We start from the raw sequence: 18,331 nt of genomic DNA, 5'->3' as shown, positions 1-18,331 counted from the left end.
TGATTTAGTAGCTAAGTCTTGTCCAACTCTTGTGACCCCATGGACTGTAGCCCACCAGGCTCCTCTGTCCATAGGATTTTCTGGGCATTTCCTTCTCCAGGGTGTCATCTTGACCCAGGGATCGAACCCAGGTCTCCTGCACTGTAGGCAGATTCTTTACCGGCTGAACTGCTGTTATTTTCCCCATTTTACAGCTGAGAAAACTAAGGCACAGACAGATTAAGTAAGTAACTTGACCAATATTCCATGACTACTAAATGGCAGAGCCAAGGATTGGAACTTTTGACTAAAAGTGTAAGCTTTTAGCTGCAGGGTTAAATTAGCAAAGTGTGTGCTGGAGATCACTGCTAGGTTTTGATTTTCCTGATGTCTGAGATATATCATTAGTAAAATCTGTTTCATCCTTTAGCATTTAGTACAGAAGGTCCACATAGTGAATATTCAGATACTGTTTATTAGCTTTGCATTGGAAAAAAACACCCCTAAAAGGCTTATAGTGCAGCCATGAAACGCCCCTCTTGTACTCTGTCAGTATTTTTTTTAGTATATGTTCTGCCGCCCTGTTCTATTTTCTTGTCAAAGCATTTAAAAATCTTGTATTAAGTACTGCCCGAGCACCTTTCTGTGAGGACACTTTTTTTCCCCTAAGTAGCTGTATAGTGAAGATAAGGCATACTTGTTGAAATTAGGGTCACTTGAGTCTTTAGTGGTTTATAGATCAGTGCATAATAGCCCTATAAAATTCCAGCTTACTCTCATTCTGATGAAAGGGGGATTGCATGGTCTTACTCTATTTGCAATAAAGTCACCAAATGTCAAATGCACATATAAAGGGTTATTGCCAGAACTCCCCCACCTTTTCCCTCCATCCAGAGTGATCTGGTTGACTGAGGTCACATCCCAGACTATGGGACTGGTGGGTACACATTACCATCTGTCAGGATGATCCTGGTGTCCAAAAATCAGTGAAAGAAGCCATAGAATTTTCTCAACAGGGACACAGACTCACACAGACCTCCTCAGTGTTAGTTCATAAGGGGATTTTCTTTAACACTTTAGATACAGAGTGAGAGGATTTTCTTCAGTGTTCTCTAGTTTTGGCTTACGTGGGTTCCCAGGAAGACTTGGAACGTTATCTTTGTGTTTCAGGGACAAGGTTGAGGATGGGAAAGGGGTGGATGCCTGGTGGGCTGTGTGCCCCAGGAGACAGAATGCTTGAAGCTAAAGGCGTCCTGAAGCCCCTGTGCTTTCTCACAATTGGCACAGTGTCAGTCTGGTACGTGAGGAGTCTTCTGTGAATGCTCTGCTTTAGCTTTTGATTTTAACTCTTCTTAACCAAACTAGCTGTGGAAACTGAGGCACCAGGACAGTTTAGTGCATAGACAAAGTCACACAAAGCAGGACTTGGGACTTATTCCACCTGTATCTCTGTGTAAGTGAGAATGAGGAGCCCCCAAGTGCTGCAGGATCGGTTTTAGTAGCTGAAGCTACTGAAACATCCAGGTCCCTGAACACAGGTGAAGCTCCATTCTGATACGTGATCTCTAGGAAGCCAGTCTTTTTTTTTTTTTAATTTCTCTAATGGGAGCTGGGGAATGACATAGGGACAAGCTCTTGTGAAAGGACGAGTAACTTGATGGGGGATTGCTTGGACGCATTCAAGTCTAATTACTGAAACGTGTTTCTTGATAAGGAGTCACAGAACTCGTAGTGACATCTATGTAAACCCACTGCTGGAGGAGACTTCATTCTCTGCATGACCTTTAGCCTTACTGAAACCCAACATTCATGTGAATATGTGTGACAAATAAAACATCAGCACTGCTTATTTGCATCATAATTCACCATTACGGCTTCCCTAATAGCTCAGTTGGTGAAGAATCTGTCTGCCATGCAGGAGACCCTGGTTCAGGCCATGGGTCAGCAAGATCCCCTGGAGAAGAAATAGGCTACCCACTCCAGTACTCTTGGACTTCACTTATTTCTCAGCTTTTAAGAATCCGCCTGCAATGCAGGAGACCTGGGTTCAATCCCTGGGTTGGGAAGATTCCCTGGAGAAGGGAAAGGCTATCCACTCCAGTATTCTGGTCTGGAGAATTCCAGAGGCCAAATAGTCCATGGGGTTGCAAAGAGTCAGACACGACTGAGTAACTTTCACTTCACTCACCATTCATAAAACTTTTCATAAATATTATCTAATTTGATCCTTATAAGAGCTTATGAAGTATTTATTATGTTATTTTATTAATAGGAATATCTGGGCCCACAGGGATTAAGTAAAGTATCCATGGGAGCACAGTTAAAAAGTGACCAACAGCAAACTAGAACAAAGGTTGACTGTATCCTGGGAGATGCTCTTTCTACCACCGAGCAATTGCCTTAGGGTTATATATGTTCATTATGTAACAGCATTGAACTGTTATACAATGGACACAAACTTGGAGTCCTAGCCCCAAAAGAGAGGTAAAAAGAGAAAAACCTAAATAAAACAGATTGGACAAAAATTTCTCAGAGCTCTAAGGGAGATATAGATATCGAAACTGAGTTTTCGGAGAAAGCATCAGTTCAGTTCAGTTCAGTTCAGTTGCTCAGTCGTGTCCGACTCTTTGCGACCCCATGAATCGCAGCACGCCAGGCCTCCCTGTTCATCACCATCTCCCGGAGCTCACTCAGACTCACGTCCATCAAGTCCGTGATGCCATCCAGCCATCTCATCCTCAATTGTCCCCTTCTCCTCCTGCCCCCAATCCCTCCCAGCATCAGAGTCTTTTCCAATGAGTCAACTCTTCCCATGAGGTGGCCAAAGTACTGGAGCTTCAGCTTTAGTATCATTCCTTCCAAAGAAATCCCAGGGTTGATCTCCTTTAGAATGGACTGGTTGGATCTCCTTGCAGTCCAAGGGACTCTCAAGAGTCTTCTCCAACACCACAGTTCAAATGCATCAATTCTTTGGCGCTCAGCCCTCTTCTCAGTCCAACTCTCACATCCATATATGACCACAGGAAAATCCATAGCCTTGACTAGACGGACCTTAGTCGGCAAAGTAATGTCTCTGCTTTTGAATATGTTATCTAGGTTGGTCATAACTTTTCTTCCAAGGAGTAAGTGTCTTTTAATTTCATGGCTGCAATCACCATCTGCAGTGATTTTGGAGCCCCCCAAAATAAAAGTCTGACACTGTTTCCACTGTTTCCCCATCTATTTCCCATGAAGTGATGGGACCAGATGCCATGATCTTCGTTTTGAGCTTCTGAATGTTGAGCTTTAAGCCAACTTTTTCACTCTCCTCTTTCACTTTCATCAAGAGGCTTTAGAGTTCCTCTTCACTTTCTGCCATAAGGGTGGTGTCATCTGCATATCTGAGGTTATTGATATTTCTCCCGGCAATCTTGATTCCAGCTTGTGTTTCTTCCAGTCCAGCGTTTCTCATGATGTACTCTGCCTATAAGTTAAATAAGCAGGGTGACAATATACAGCCTTGAGAAAGCATGCATAGTTTAATTCCAACCAGTGGCAAGAAAAGAGAGAACACGGAAGGGCTACAGAGGTGAGGTGGAGCTTTAGAACAGCTAGGATTCATTCTTTCCCTGGTTTAGTTTCAAGTGGAGTTAGGTGATTCTGAAACGCAGTTGCATCTTGTGGGCTGAAGATTAATAGGGAGTTAAGGCTGGGGCTCTCCTTCTTCTAATTAGAACTGTCACTATGTATTTCGGTATTTTCAGTGGAGCCCTAAGAGTTTTAATGCACCATAATGGAGTTCATGGTGAGATAACTTTGGTTAATGCTGGGTTAAAACAACTCAACCACAATATTTGCTTGGTAAATGACTTGAGCCTTTAAAATGTTAATGTATACTGTGAATCTCTAAGAAAGAGATACATAACATATTACTTTTTAAAATCATATGGTCACATGATCCTTTGTCAGGATGTTCACCATAAAATATGATAGTTTCTATCATGCATTTTGGTGTGCTTGTATTGTATTTGATCACTTACTTGTTCTTTTCTTTACTTTTCTTTCTGTTTATTTTGTGTTTAGAAGTCTGATTTTGCTCTCAAACTATGAGATCCATGATTATAAGAGCTGTGTGTTTTATTTCTGTATACTGCACAGTTCCTATTAAAGTGTATGAAATGGGAGTTCAATGAACACTTCTGGGTTTGAACAAAATTCAATTCTGTATACTTGGAAGCTGGAGCTTGCAGTCTTTATGGAGAAACCTATGAAAACTTGGCTGCAGTTTTGTTCGTTGTGGCCTCTCTAACAGTGTGTAGATGAGGTCTGTCTCTAGACAGCCTCCCAGACTGGATCGTGATCTTCAGACCACCCCTTTGAATTAGAGAGGTTATTAGTGGCAATGAAATTTAAGGGGAGAAAAACCGCAGATAGTTAAGAAGTTTTTCTATACTGAAAAAATTAATGAATTTCCTAACCTGGAGGTGACTAGATCTTAGCCTATAAGGTGATGTGACTGTTTTTTGTCAGTGGTGGTTAAATTTCACCTAATTCTGTACCTGAACTTCAAAAACATCACCTTTCCCCAGTGACCTGCTCCCTCCTCTAGGCTTTCACATGCTATGAAATGCTTCAGCTGTAGCCCTGTTCATTAGACTCTAGTAATTTATATGCCTTAGAACTGCAGGCTCCACATGAGCACAGGGGACATTTCCATTCTTTCTTCTCCTTCAGATTGTGTCCAGAGCTTGATAAATATTTGCCAAGTGAATTAGCACAAATGTTAGGCTCATCATAAATATTTCCCCCCTCTCCACGGGTTTGAGGTTCCCTGAGATGCCTCTCTGTCATATTCTGTGTTGGATTTTAAGCTGCTTTGTTGATTTACAAAGTTATATTGTTATCCTATGCCTTTCTCTAACTTCTCCCTGTTGTTATAAATCACACCTTTAACTTCAATCAAGCAAAGATTTTTTCCATATGTATAATATATTAACACTAAAGTACAGAAATATTAAATGTACAAATTGCTGAATTTTTATAAATAAATGTACAAATTGCTGAATTTTTACAAATCCCCTTCTCCAGAGAATCTTCCCAACCTAGGGATTGAACCCAGGTCTCCCACATTTCAGGAGGATGCTTTACCAGCTGAGCGACAAGGGAAGCTCAAGAATACTGGAGTGGGTAGCCTATCCCTTCTCCAGTGGATCTTCCTGACCCAGGAATCAAACTGGGGTCACCTGTATTGGGATCACAAGAATTGGTGGATTCTTTACCAAGTGAGCTCTCAGGGAAGCTCTAACACTAAAGTACATAAATATTAAATGTGCAAATTGCTGAATTTTTACAAATGCATCATCATGTAACTGGGCTTCCCTGGTGGCTCAGTGGTAAAGAATCTGCCTGCCAATGCAAGAGACATGAGTTAAATCCTTGGGTCAGGAAGATCCCCTGGAGAAGGAAATAGCAACCCACTCCAGTATCCTTGCCTGGGAAATCCCTTGGATGAAGGAGACTGGCGGGCTACAGTCCATGGGGTCATGAAAGAGTTGGACATGACTTAGTGACTAAACAACAACAGCATCATGTAACCATCACCTGACTAAGGAATAAAACGTTACCTGACCTTGGAAGCCTCACTCTTTCTCCTCTCTGTTAATACAGCCAAAGGCTATCCATATTCTTCTTTGAATTAAGTCATTTAATAGACTTTAAGATCTCCACTCCTTCAAATGTTTAAAATATAAACAAACAAAAAAAAATCCCATCTTATCATAATAAAAACCAATGTTGGTATACTTTTATAATAGTATGAAGTAAAGTAAAGTGAAAACAACTCAGTCATGCCCAACTCTTTGCAATCCCAAGGACCATAGCCTCCCAGGCTCCTCTGTCTATGGAATTCTCCAGGCAAGAATACCAGAGTGGGGGTAGCCATTCCCTTCTCCAGGGGATCTTCCTGACCCAGGGATTAAACCTGGGTCTCCTGCATTGCAGGTGGACTCTTTACTGTTACAGCCACCCCAGAAGCCCCTTATAATAGTATAATACTTTGCAATTAAAGTTTTCCACGTGTCACATCATTTGATCTTCTACAGCTGCCCTACCCTATGAGATACCAAGGCAGAGGCTTTCATTTCATTTTGAAAATGAGAGATTAGAGGTCTAGAGAAGGTAACCATCTGAACTATGATTTTTCCAAGCTCAAGTTTTTTATAAACTGAATCATTACAATCGTGGCTTATCTGTAAGTTACAGAGGCCCGACTTACAATCATGACTGCTTTTCCAGAAATAGTTTGGAAACTGAACTTGCACCTGGTGTGTTCAAAAAGTAGGACATGGCATGTTTTGCTTAATGGTCAATGATCAACCTGAACCAAGTAATTTGGTCTGTTCTTTGTAAATGCTACTAAAAATAGCTCATCTGTCTCTCCTGTGCCACAATTTCTGAAGTGTTTTTCATATATTGCCTCATTTAATGAGTTTATTATAAATGAAATTTGCTGAGAGTTATTTATGTTCCTGGACAGTGCTAAGTACTCTACAGGAGTTATCAAGTACACTACTCCCAACAAACTGATGAGGTAGGTATTATTAATAGTTCTTTCACCTCGTAAAACTCAAGCCTCAGTATCCATAAGTACAGAATAGCTATCAAATTGTTCACCTACTGGGGAGAATGTACATTGGAATACTCTTCCTGCCCTAAGAAGGGTCCACAGGTGTTAAATTAGTCATTGAGACAGTGACCAGGTTATAACTTTAAGTGTTTGCTGTGAATAATTCTCTTGTCCCAGGCCATCCACGATCATACAGTGAGACCTAGTGCACCAAGTTCAGTGCACTTTCACCTTCTTCTGACTGAAAACCTAGTTCTAGTTCTCTTTTGTGAAAGGTGAGACTTAATGATGATATTTCTTCCCTCATCCCATGGAGCGTGTTGCTATTCAAAATATTAAAGAACAAAAGGAAATCAACCTGCTCACATTCTATTCCAAGCTTCTAAAGATAGCAGGTGGTGTATTCTGTTATATATGTCCTCTCAGAGTTCCAAACACTTTGAAGCTATTTAGTTAGAAAGAAGAAGGCAGTATCTAAGAAGAGTGTGCTCATGTTTTCTGAACTCTGACTCTGCTGTGGTATCGAGGTCACCAACGCTGGCTTGACGTGCTGGAAGTTGGGACAGTTTCATTGATCTCTCCATGTGCCTCCACTGCTAGGCTTTTCTGGGAGCATTTCAGACTTAACGATAGGATGGTGTTACTTTCAAAGCGAAATTTGAAAATAGAAACCAAATTCGGGTTAAAACAGCTTTCATTTATTTAAATTGTCTAAAGGGGTTCACGACTCATTTGTGAAGCTTTTTAGAAATAAAAATCATGTGACTTACACATATCTTGTCAAATTAATATGCAATAAAATTGGCTTTTTTGGAAGTACAACTCTATGAATTTTAACTTATGGATAGACTCGTTTAATCATTGCCCCAATCAGGACATAGAACTGTTCTGTGTCCCAAACAACACCCTTGTGTTGTGTCTGTAGTAGGAGCTGCTATCTCTAGCCACTGATCTGTTCTGTCACTTTAGTTTTGTCTTTTGGAAATGTCATTTAAATCTGGATGGTGGATATAATATTGAAACTGGCCTTTTTTTTTTTTTTCCCCACCCAGCATAATGCCTTTGACACTCAGCTGTTGTTATCAGCAGCTCATTGTCACACGCTGATGACAAGGAGTCCATTTTGGGGTTGTACCAGGGTTTGTTTGGATTTCTCAGGTGGCTCAGTGGTAAATAATCTGCCTGCTCGTACATGAGATATAGAAGGTTCCTGGTTTGGGAAGATCCCCTGGAGGAGAAAATGGCAACCCACTCCAGTACTCCTGCCTGGAAGGTCCCATGGACACAGGAGCCTGGTGGGCTACAGTCCATGGGGTCACAAAGAGTTGGAAACAACTGAGTAACTGAGTAGACACACACACACACACACACACACACATACAAGGATTTATCTGTTTCCCAACTGAGGGACATTTGAGTTGTTTCTAGTTTATGGCAATTAATAATGGAGTCACTATAATCATTCATGTATAGGTTTTTGTCCAAACATAGTTTCCACTTCTCTTGCATAAATAGCTAGGAGTAGGATTGCTAGGTTCTATGGTATATGTGCATTTACCTGGCTTCCCTGATGGCTTAGAGATGGCAATCTGCCTACAATGCTGGAGACCTGGGTTCGATCCCTGGGTTGGGAAAATCCCATGGAGGAGGACACGGCAACCCACTCCAGTATTCTTGCCTCAAGAATCCCCATGGACAGAGAACCCTGGAGGGGCTACCATCTATGGGGTCGCAAAGAGTTGGACATGACTGAGTGACTAAGCACACACAACTGAATAAGAAACTGACAAGTTGTTTTCTTAGGAGGCTATACCATTTTGTAGTCTCAGCGGTAGGAGAGTTCCAGTTTTGTTTTCTCTTCAGCATTTAGTATTGTATTTCTTTTTTCTTTTTAAGATTAGTTATTTTTATTTTCTGATGTGGACCATTTTAAAAAAGTCTTTATTGCGTCTGTTACAACACTGCTTCTGTTTTATGCATTGTTTTTTTTTTGGCCAAGAGGCATATGGGATCTTAGCTCCATCACCAGGGATCAGACCTACACGCTCTATGCTGAAAGGCAGAGTCTTAACCACTAGACTGCTAGGGAAGTTCCTACTGTCAGTATTTTTTACTTTAGTTTTTCTGAAAGGTGTTTAGTGGTATCTCACTTTATGGTTTTAATTTCCATTTCCTTATAGCTAATAATGTTGAATTTTGATAACATACCTCTTTAAGACTTTTGACATTTTAAAATTGGGTTGGTTGTAGTGTGACTCCTATAACTTTATTCTTCTCTGTCAAAATGGTTTCCTATATTTAAGGTATTTCTCTTTCCATATAAATTTTAGAGTCTGTGTAAAGATCTTTCTAGAATTTTTGATTGGAATTTCATTAAGTCTGTCAAATAATTTGGGAGAGAATTGGCATCTTTTTTATGTGGAGTCTTATAATCCATGAGCATGGTATATCTCTTGTATTATTTTCTGTTACCAATATGAAAATACCAGAAACTTAGTGGCTTAAAGCAACATCCAAAATTAATTAATTAATTAAAAATCATTTATTAACACCAGAGAGTCTGTGAGTCAGAAGTGCAGGTTAGTATGGTTTAGTTGGTTCTCTGCTTAGGGCCTTACATGGCTAAATCAAAGGGATCGGGATTGTCAGCAAGGTGGTGTTCCATTCTGGAGGTGCTTAGAAAGATGACTCTTCAAAGTTGTTAACCAAATTCCACGCACTGTAGCTACAGGCCTGAGGTTCTTATTTCCTTACTGGTTGTCAGGTGAAAGTGAAGAGGAACTTTAAAGAGTCTCTTAATGAAAGTGAAAGAAGAGAGAGAAAATGCTGACTTAAAACTCAACATTCAAAAAACTAAGATCATGGCATCCAGTCCCATCACTTCATGGAAAATATTTGGGGAAACAATGGAAACAGTGAGAGACTTTATTTTCTTGGTCTCTAAAATCACTGCAGATGGTGACTGCAGCCATGAAATTAAACAATGCTTGCTCCTTGGAAGAAAAGCTATGACAAACCATATTAAAATTAAGCACAGACATTACTTTGTTGACTAAGGTCTGTCTAGTCAAGGCTATGGTTTTTCCAGTAGTCATGTATTGATTTGAGAGTTGGACTATAAAGAAAGCTGACCACTGAATATCTAATGCTTTTGAACTGTGGTGTTGGAGAAGACTTTTGAGAGTCCCTTCAATTGCAAGAGATCAAACCAGTCAGTCCTAAAGGAAATCAATCCTGAATATTCATTGGAAAGACTGATGCTGAAGCTGAAGCTCTAATACTTTGGCCACCTGATGTGAAGAGCTGACTCATTGGAAAACACCCTGAGGGTGGGAAAGATTGAGGGTAGGAGGAGAAAGGATGAGGATGAGAGGATGTATGGCATCACTGACTCGATGGACATGAGTTTGAGTAAGCTCTGGGAGTTGGTGATGGACAGGGAAGCTTGACGTGCTGCAGTCCATGAGGTCACAAAGAGTCAGACATGACTGAGCAACTGAACTGACTGTCAGCTGAAGATTTCTCCAGTTCTTTAATGCAACTGGCATTCCATGGCATGTTTCTATATTTATCTTTCAATATCAAAGACCTATAGCATTCTTCTCTTACTTCCCATTTCTTTGGCTCATCCTTTGCTACATTTCTCTGACTATAGCCAGAGAAAGTTGTCTGGCTTTTAAGGGCTCATAATGCAGAGTTCCAAAGAATAGCAAAGAGAGATGAGAAAGACTTCCTCAGTGATTAGTGCAAAGAAATAGAGGAAAACAATAGAACAGGAAAGACTAGAGGTCTCTTCAAGAAAATTAGAGATACCAAGGGAACATTTCATGCAAAGATGGGCTCAATAAAGGACAGAAATAGTATGGACCTAACAGAAGCAGAAGATACTAAGAGGAAGTAGCAAGAATACACAGATCTGTAAAAAAAAAAAAAACTTCATGACCCAGATAATCACGATGGTGTGATCACTCATGTAGAGCCAGACATCCTGGAATGTGAAGTCAAGTGGGCCTTAGGAAGCATCACTATGAACAAAGCTAGTGGAGGTGATGGAATTCCAGTTGAGCTATTTCAAATCCTAAAAGATGATGCTGTGAAAGTGCTGCACTCAATATGTCAGCAAATTTGGAAAACTCAGCAGTGGCCACAGGACTGGAAAAGGTCAGTTTTCATTCCAATCCCAAGGAAAGGCAATGCCAAAGAATGCTCAAACTACCACACAATTGCACTCATCTCACATGCTAGTAAAGTAATGCTCAAAATTCTCCAAGTCAGACTTCAGCAATACGTGAAATGTGAACTTTCAAATCTTCAAGCTGGTTTTAGAAAAGGCAGAGGAACCAGAGATCAAATTGCCAACATCCGCTGGATCATGGAAAAAGCAAGAGAGTTCCAGAAAGATATCTATTTCTGCTTTACTGACAATGTCAAAGCCTTTGACTGTGTGGATCACAATAAACTGTGGAAAATTCTGAAAGAGATGGGAATACCAGATCACCTGATCTGCCTCTTGAGAAACCTGTATGTAGGTCAGGAAGCAACAGTTAGAACTGGACATGGAACAACAGACTGGTTCCAAATAGGAAAAGGAGTATGTCAAGGCTGTAAATTGTCACCCTGCTACTTAACTTATATGCAGTGTAGATCATGAGAAATGCTGGGCTGGAGGAAGCACAAGCTGGAATCAAGATTGCCGGGAGAAATATCAATAACCTCAGATATGCAGATGACACCACTCTTATGGCCGAAAGTGAAAAAGAACTAAAGAGCCTCTTGATGAAAGTGAAAGAGGAGAGTGAAAAAGTTGGCTTAAAGCTCAATATTCAGAAAATGAAGATCATGGTTCTGGTCCCATCACTTCATGGAAAAATAAATGGCGAAACAGTGGAAAGAGTGGCTGATTTTATTTTGGGGTGGGGGGCTCCAAAATCACTGCAGATGGTGACTGCAGCCATGAAATTAAAAGACGCTTACTCCTTGGAAGGAAAGTTATGACCAACCTAGATAGCATATTCAAAAGCAGAGACATTACTTTGCCAACAAATGTTCCTCTAGTCAAGGCTATGGTTTTTCCAGTAGTTATGTATGGATGTGATTGTTGGACTATAAAGAAAGCTGAGCACCGAAGAATTGATGCTTTTGAACTGTAGTGTTGGAGAAGACTCTTAATAGTCTCTTGGACTGCAAGGAGACCCAACCAGTCCATCCTAAAGGAGATCAGCCTTGAGTGTTCATTGGAAGGAGTGTTGTTGAAGCTGAAACTCCAATACTTTGGCCACCTGTTGCGAAGAACTGACTCATTTGAAAAGACTTTGATTCTTGGAAAGATTGAAGGCAGGAGAAGAGGGGACAAGAGAGGATGAGATGGTTGGATGGCATCACTGACTCCATGTACATTAGTTTGGGTAAACTCTGGGCATTGCTGATGGGCAGGAGGCCTGGAGTGCTGCAGTGTATGGGGTCACAAAGAGTCGGACATGACTGAGCAACTGAACTGAACTGAACTGAATGGTTAGTTCAAGCCCATGTGAATAATCCAATATAATCTCTGTATTTTAAACTCTATAATCTTAATTACATTTGTAAAATTACTTTTGCCAAGTGAAGTAACATTACGGGTTCCAGAGATTAGGGCATGAAGGCCATCTTGACAGCCACGTATTTAGTTTCTTTGGTTTCTTATCAATGTTTTGTAAATTTCAGCATACAGATTTTACATATGTTTGATTAAGCTTTTTAGCTGAACATTTTAGTTTTTCTTTGAGTTATTGTAACCATATTAAAAAAATCTTTATAATTGTTCATTGCTAGTTTAATTTTTGTGCATTGACTACACGTTCTGTAATCTTGCTAACCATATTTAGTTCTATTTATAAATAGATTCCTTAGGACTTTCTATGTTGAAAATCATGTCATCTGTGTATAGCCTTAGTGCATGGGTAAGACTTCTAGAATGATGTTGAATAGTACTAGGAATATCCTTTCCTTGCTCCTTAAAGCATTCAGTCTTTTAACATTAGATGTAATGTTAGCTGTACATTTTTTATTAGATGCTCTTTTGCCATTTGAGTAAGTTCCCTCCTATACTTAGGTTCCTGAGAATTTGTATCATGAATGGGTATTGAATTTGGTCAAGTACTGTTCCTGCCTCAGTTGATATGATGATGTGGTTTTTCTTCTTCAAATCTGTGAAAATACTGAAACCAATCTTGAATTCCTGGGATAAACTCTGCTTGATTGTAGAATATCTGTAAATTTGTTTTCTTGTGCTGTCCATGGTAGGTTTTGTAATGAGAGCAATATTGATGCCTTTAAACGAATTGGAACAGTTTTGTCCTCTTTAATTTTCTGGAGGAAATTGTGTATAATTGACGTTATTAATTCTTTAAATGTTTGGTAGAATTCACCAGTGAAACGACTAATGCTTAAATATTTATTTTTTGGAAGATTTCTACCTACACATGCAATTTCTTTTTAATAATTATAGGACCATTCAGATTGTCCTTTTAATTTGGGGTGAACTTTGGTAACTTGTGGTTTTTGAGATGGTCCATTTTATCTAAATTGTGGCATTTGTGTGCCTAGAGTTTTTAGTATTGCCTTATTATAATTTTAATGCTATGTAATCAGTAGTGAAATACCCTCTTTTATTCCTAACATTAGTGATATGTGTTTTACTTTCCTTTTTGATTCTCCTGGCTAAAGATTTAGCTATTTTATTTTTCTTTTCAAGGAGCCAGCTTTTGGCTTTGTTATTTTTTCAATGCATATAATTATTTCTGGTCTAAAAATCTTTGAGAAAGAGAAGAAGGAGGCAACAAAGGAGGAGATGGTTGGATGGCATCATCAACTCAATGGACATGAGTTTGAGCAAATTCCAAAAGATAGTGAAGGACAGGGAAGCCTGGCATACTACAGTCCATGGGGTCTCAAAGAGTCTGACACAGCTTAGCGACTGAACAACAATAGAAATCTTTATCTCCATTCTTTATTATTTCCCTCATTTTGCTTGCTTGGTTTAGTTTTCTCTTCTTTTTGTAGGTTCTTAAGGTAAAATATTAGATTATTTTCTTGGGATCTTTATTATTTTTTTATTGTGAACATTTAATACAGAAAATTATTCTCTAAGCACTGATTTAACTGTATCCCATGCATTTTGGTATGTTGGATTTTCACTTTTGCTCAGTTCAAAATATTTTCTAATTTCCCTGGAAGGACCTAAGCTACTCCATTTTGTTAAAGAAGACTACATTTTGTAAAAATTCCCAGAAAAGAGCTTTGTGGAAATCCCTTAACCTCACCCCACCACCCTGGGACCAATCAGAACCCGTGGCAAGCCCGGGAAATGGGAACCAATCAGAACCCAACACCTAACCCTTCCACAGAAGGTAACCAATTAGATGTCTCCCAACCCAGAAACTCCCGTTTTTCAAATTTTTTGCACAAGAATACCCTATATAAGCAATGAAACCCAGAGCTCGGGGCTCCTCCCTATAGCTGCTGCGTTGGTATCAGTGGGAGCCCCAGCTGGAGCTTGGTAATAAAAACTCTCTTGCTTTTGCATCGGATATCGGCTCCCTGGTGGTCATTGGGAGATTTCGCGACTTGGGCTTAACACCCTCAAGACTTGCTCTTTGTTCCATGTATTATTTAGAAGTATATCTTTTAATTCCTAAATCTTTGAAGATTTTTCATGTTATTTATTTATTTATATTTATAGTTTAATTCTATGGTTAGAGATATACTTTGAATTCCTTTAAATTTGTTTAAGTTTGATTTGTGGTGCATGATATTGTGGTGAATGCTTATGCATACTTGAACAGAATGTGCTATTGCTTCCAATTTAGAGTCTTCAAAAAGTTGCTCCATGTACTCTCGCCAGGTTGATAGCTACATTCATTAAGAAAGACAAAGTGGAATATGCTTACTTCATAATACCCAGATTCAGAGCCTATTATGTTACTTTGCTGAAAGGTTTTGAAGCAAAACCTGCTCAAACATTATCAGTATATTAGAAAAAGGAAAAGAAAGATCTAGATGGAATTCAGGCTCAAGGAAGTAATTGGGCTGCAGGGCTGATCCTGCATGTGGATGACCGTCTAGGTTCCGTGACTTGGTGTTTATGTCCAAGTATTCAGTGGACAAGTCAAAGCACAGGGTATCTGTCAACGACAAATGAAGCAGATAAAGCTTCATGGTTAGATGAGGTTTATCCAGCTTAGAGTAAGATATTACAGGGAAAATAAATGCAGGCTCCTAGAACAGAGTGCTGCTAAGAACTAAGTTGAAGGACCATGCCCCAACCAGGTTGCTGAGATTCGGAGAGTGGCTATGATCTGATTATGGAGCTGCATATGGAATTAAGGAAACTGATGGATGAATCCAGTCTGTCGTCTTGCAAAATACTGTTGTATAGAAGGAAGACTGAGCAAATGATGATTCAGAGATAATCTGAATTTTATCTAGGGGTAGATAGCCTAGTTTCAGCCTATCTCCTGGTCAGTGAGAAAATCCAGTGACCAGGGCAAACTCAGAGGTAAGGAAATTTTGAAGCTTAATGTCGCTAGAGAAGGCAGACACTGGAAAGATTAATTGGCATGGATAGATGTTAAAGTGAATATGTAATCAGTTCAGTTCAGTTCAGTTCAGTCACTCAGTCGTGTCCGACTCTTTGCGACCCCATGAATCGCACCACACCAGGCCTCCCCGTCCATCACCAACTCCCAGAATTCACTCAGATTCATGTCCATCGAGTCAGTGATGCCATCCAGCCATCTCATCCTCTGTTGTCCCCTTCTCCTCCTGCCCCCAATCCCTCCCAGCATCAATGTCTTTTCCAATGGGTCAACTCTTCACATGAGGTAGCCAAAGTACTGGAGTTTCAGCTTTAGCATCATTCCTTCCAAAGAAATCCCAGGGCTGATCTTCAGAATGGACTGGTTGGATCTCCTTGCAGTCCAAGGGACTCTCAAGAGTCTTCTCCAACACCACAGTTCAAAAGCATCAATTCTTCAGTGCTCAGCCTTCTTCACAGTCCAACTCTCACATCCATACATGACTACTGGAAAATCCATAGCCTTGACTAGATGGACCTTAGTCGGCAAAGTAATATCTCTGCTTTTGAATATGCTATCTAGGTTGGTCATAACTTTCCTTCCAAGGAGTAAGCGTCTCTTAATTTCATGGCTGCAGTCACCATCTGCAGTGATTTTGGAGCCCCCCAAAATAAAGTCTGACACTGTTTCCACTGTTTCCCCATCTATTTCCCATGAAGTGATGGGACAAGAAGCCATGATCTTCGTTTTCTGAATGTTGAGCTTTAAGCCAACTTTTTCACTCTCCTCTTTCACTTTCATCAAGAGGCTTTTGAGTTCCTCTCCACTTTCTGCCATAAGGGTGGTGTCATCTGCATATCTGAGGTTATTGATATTTCAAAATCCCGGCAATCTTGATTTCAGCTTGTGTTTCTTCCAGTCCAGCGTTTCTCATGATGTACTCCGCATATAAGTTAAATAAGCAGGGTGACAATATACAGCCTTGAATATGTAATAGCAATCTTTATTATCATGTCGATTACACAGAACTAAGTACATATTTGAAACTTCTTGCTAGGTGATGTAGACGTTATACTAGGAAACAATGGCATTTTATATAAGATAAGTACTAATATCTAAGAGGGAAAGTGTGGAATGATCATATAGTAAACAAAATGCAGGGAAGGATGACTAGGAATTTATTGTATTTAGGTTCTAGTCATCTGAAGCAAAGGCAGAAGCTATTAAACCCCATCACAATAATGTAAAGCTAGGTTGTACTTCAGACCATGAGAAACGCTGCATTATTAGATAGGTTCCTTTTCTTTTTTGATTGTTTCTCCAGGTCTAAAAATACCCAGTCCCACTCTCCATAAGAAATGAGAATTAAAAGCTTATTACTGGACTTCCCTGGTGGTCCAGTGGTTAAGATTCCAAGCTTCCACTGCAGGGGGTGCGGCAGGTTCGATCTCTGGTCTGGAAAGTTCTGCATGCTGCAGTGCAGCCAAAAAAAAAAAGAAAAAAATTGTATGACTTGTAACAATAGTAAACTTCTGAGGCTGAATGCAAGTCTGTGTTAAATGAATCAATCTTGTCAGAAATATTTCAGATCATTTGTACCTTTAGTCTTTTAAAACCAGCCTGCACAATCATATTTTCTTTACAGTCTGATTTATTCTGATGCATTACAAGGCAGGACTGACCCTGGATTTGTATTTCCACACGATATTTTAAATTTATCTTGGTAACCTGACTCCTTGTTGCCTCCAGCATAATCCAGTTACTCCTGGGATTATCAATTTAGGCTCTCAATCACACACTAATTAGAATGTCTCCAAAGTGTTGCCATAGGAACTCAGCAGCTTATAAACAGGCAAACTGTGAAAGCAGAGAGGTGTGAGGCTTTTTTTTTTTTTTTTAATAGCCAAAAACAATTTGGGAGGTTAGAATCCTTTAGCATAGGTGAGTATTGGAACTGAGATTACTTTGCCTTATATCAGCAATTAAATGTCTACTTGCTCTCTGTTGACAAGGACTAAACAGAATTGTTAATTACTTTTGTTAATGTCTTGGATGAGGACATAGGTGGAATGTTCGTCAAGTTTATGGATGACACAAAACTAGGAGCATAACAATTATTGTGATGATCGACTGAGGAATCAAATTGATTTCAAGACAGAATTTAGTGGCAATCCATCCAATGTGTGCCTGGAGGAATGACCTCCATACAGCATAATTTGATCACCGTATCATTCCTCTGATCGGAAAATTTCAGTGATTCCCTCCTTGCTGTTTAAATTAATCCCAAGTTCTTAGTCTACTGTTCAAGACCTTGCAATATTCTGATCCTAAAACCCTATGCTTTCCACCAAAATCTTTTATAGTTCTTTTCCTAATACTCTGTGCTTGAGTCAAACTGAATTATTTATAGATGATTTCCTATTTATGTTCCATGCTTTCCTCTGAGCATTATTCTCCAGTGAGTTTCTTTCCCCGACACTTTCCTTCTGCCTCAATTCTAAATTTCCAAACCACTTCTTTCAGTGTAAAGCTAACCTCTTCTATTTAGTCTTCTTTGACTGCCTTAGCTGGAGTAATCTCTTTCTTTTACTAATCTTCAATAACACTTATCAGCTCCTGTCTATTTTTATCACTTTACTTTGTATTGTAGCTATTTCTTGCACACACTTTAAGTTTCTGTTAGACTCTGCTTAGTGCTCAAACTTCCGTCTGATAAATCTTTGAACATCCTGCAGTGCCTCTGCATGTCTGTTGTTCAAAGTTGATGATGCTGAAGTGGTTTGCATGTGGTTTATTTCCTCTACTGGGGATAAGTGCCTTTAGAGAAAGCCCTACATCTTGCTTGAGAGAGGTCTCTGCAATTATAGGCTAGTGACTTGTAAACAGAAAGTGTTCAATACGTGTTTTATTGAATTAAAGAATGCCAAAAGGAAAACTCCCTAAGGTAAGGGTATAAGAATTAGAAGGGAATGGTGGTGTTAAGAAAGAGACATTTAATTTCTGAGATAAAATGTTGTTTAAGATATAATAAACTCTCCTGTGATGTGTGTTTCTGTTGTTCAGTTGCCAAGTCATGTCTGACTCTTTGCAACTCCGTGGACCTTATACAAGTGCAGTATGCCAAGCTTCCTTGTCCTTCACCATCTCCTGTAGTTTGCCCAAATTTATGTCCAATGAATCGGTGATGCCATCC

The 18,331-nt window shown here is 39.6% G+C and overlaps 1 protein-coding gene across 1 annotated transcript in view; it reads left to right on the top strand.

Annotated features, from left to right (window-relative positions):
• IL1RAP (interleukin 1 receptor accessory protein) overlaps window positions 1-18,331 on the top strand; it is a 160,043-nt gene that overhangs the window by 35,314 nt on the left and 106,398 nt on the right. The gene's annotated exons all lie outside the window — the stretch shown is intronic.

The sequence above is a fragment of the Capricornis sumatraensis genome, chromosome 1 (assembly GCF_032405125.1).
Source record: "Capricornis sumatraensis isolate serow.1 chromosome 1, serow.2, whole genome shotgun sequence".
Lineage (NCBI taxonomy): Eukaryota > Metazoa > Chordata > Mammalia > Artiodactyla > Bovidae > Capricornis > Capricornis sumatraensis.
This window is presented reverse-complemented; position numbering and strand designations above follow the sequence as displayed.